The sequence below is a fragment of the Limulus polyphemus genome, unplaced genomic scaffold (genome assembly GCF_000517525.1).
Source record: "Limulus polyphemus unplaced genomic scaffold, Limulus_polyphemus-2.1.2 Scaffold781, whole genome shotgun sequence".
Lineage (NCBI taxonomy): Eukaryota > Metazoa > Arthropoda > Merostomata > Xiphosura > Limulidae > Limulus > Limulus polyphemus.
In genome coordinates, this window is record NW_013666391.1 from 306,133 (window position 1) to 308,462 (window position 2,330).

Here is a 2,330-nt window from a genome sequence, read left to right on the forward strand (position 1 = left end):
TCCCTAATTTAGCAGTGTAAGATTAGAGGGAAGGAAGCTAGTCATCACCACCCACCGCCAACTCTTAGGCTACTATTTTAACAACAAATAGTGGGATTGGCCGTCACATTATAACGCCCCCACGGCTAAGAGGGCGAGCATGTTTGGTGGGACGGGGATTCGAACTCGCGACCCTCAGAATGCGAGTCGAGCGCCCTAACCACCTGGCCATGCCGGGCCATATTTCTATTGTATCATCGATATTTCGTTTGGCTTGTTCTTTCTAATTATTTGGTGAAATAAGGCCATGTAACAATAACAAATTTATTTGTTTCTTGTTTAACGTTTCTACAAGCTGCCTTCACTTGAACACTGATGTAACTTAGGTTAAAATTAAAGAAAGTTGTTCAAATATGTAAAATATATTATAATACTCAAACAATCAACGTTGTATAATATACAGTTATGATATTTTATTCAAAACCGATCAACGGTCGTAAAAATATTTTTCATGTTTCGACGTCGTTCTCGTCATCCTATTGTAACTTGTAAGCCTAAGTAATTTTACAAATGGAGATAACTCACTAATGCTACTACGATTAAATTAAAAAATAAACTTACTCTTACATTTTCACGTTTGATCGATCGAATAATAGAATATTTCCGATAACTAACACTGATCCAAATACTTTACTAAACTGACTAATTCACTGTTAACCGATTCTCGTATTTATATGTTTGTTTGTTTGTAATTAAGCACAATGTTACACAATGGGTTATTTATGCTCTACCCACCACCGGTATCGAAATCCGGATTCTAGCATTGTAAGTCCACAGACATACCGCTGTGCCACTGGGGGGGCCGTATTTATATGATAGCCTTGTTTCTAGACACTTCGTAAAGTCTTTCAATCACTATATTTCTAAAAGTTCGATACACTCTAGGGCTAATTTAACATCTTGAACCTACTAGCTAATATCTACATAAAAACATTGAATATGTAGCTTACTACACTGTCATCTTTCTGGATTGTGAAGTAACTTTAACATTTCTAATACAAAATATAACACTACTATAAACTGTCCATTCACCAAGTCTTTTTAGAAGTTTTCTCTTCTGGCACAGATGGGATGACCTTTTGTTGCCTGTCATCTCTGGCTGTCCTGTCATTGGGAGCATTCTTTCTAGGTAGATGCTCGACTGGATCTACTGGCAGCTCCATATTTCATAATCCTCTGAAAATGATCTCGACAGGAACCCTGGGGTCCTCATTAAGTTGAGTTTCTACTGAAAATTATTCTCTGGAATTACACAATTGGCTGTTTTCTCTCCAATGTACTTCCAAAGACAATCATTGTGGATGACCTTTGGCTCAAATCGCCTATCCTTCCGATTCTATAAACTTCATGATTGATTGTTTTCAGTACAACATATGGTACTTCTTAAAACCTATTTAGCTTTGGGAGTTGTTTTTTCTTGTGGATTGGACAGCCATATCATGTTATATTGAAAGAATCCTGTCTTATCAACATTTACATAATAGCGACTTTTCATTTTTTCATTAGCAGATTTAAGCATTTTCCTCTTTTAAGGTCACGTATGACATTGATGGTATTTTGTAATATTTTTACATATTCTTTGTTAGCTAATGGTACTTTAAGTACTCTCCCAAACATCAGTGATGATGGTGTGTTGTTGTAGCTTCATGTACTGCTGTACACTAACTCAACAGTAACAATGAAAAATCTTGATCTCACTTTTTCTTATGTTCATCCACATAAATGGTTAATTGTTTTAACAATGTGTATTGTATTTCTCAAACATGCCATCAGAAGATGAACAAAGGGCTGCTGTCCTGGTCTTTTTTATCCCAGTAATCTGACACATTTCTACAAACAAAGTCAAATGTTAGTGAGAGAATAGCCAACTAGATAGTCCCATAGAAAAATTTTCGAGTGGAAACTCAACCGCTGCCAAATTGAGACCTGCCAATCAAAGTGAGGGCATTACCATACATCGACTGATAGCAGCCACGTCTTGTAGCTGTTACAAATCAGGTGACCATTGATGTTCCCCATTAATGACACACCAATCCTACCTGATGCTTCACACCTCAAGCTGCACTGATGATCACACAATTACACATACACGATCAAACAAACAATAGGTTTTCACACTCCTTTAAACTTTGTCATTTGTAACACTTCTAGTTCGGTGTCTCTTTGGTCTTCTCGTGAATAAAATATTTGTTGAAAGGGGAAAATTCGCACATTCATTTCAAGTTTTGTCACCTTTCCCTACAGGTTTCAATAAATAGGGCTCTGCTTTCTCAGAAATTTCTAGATTAACC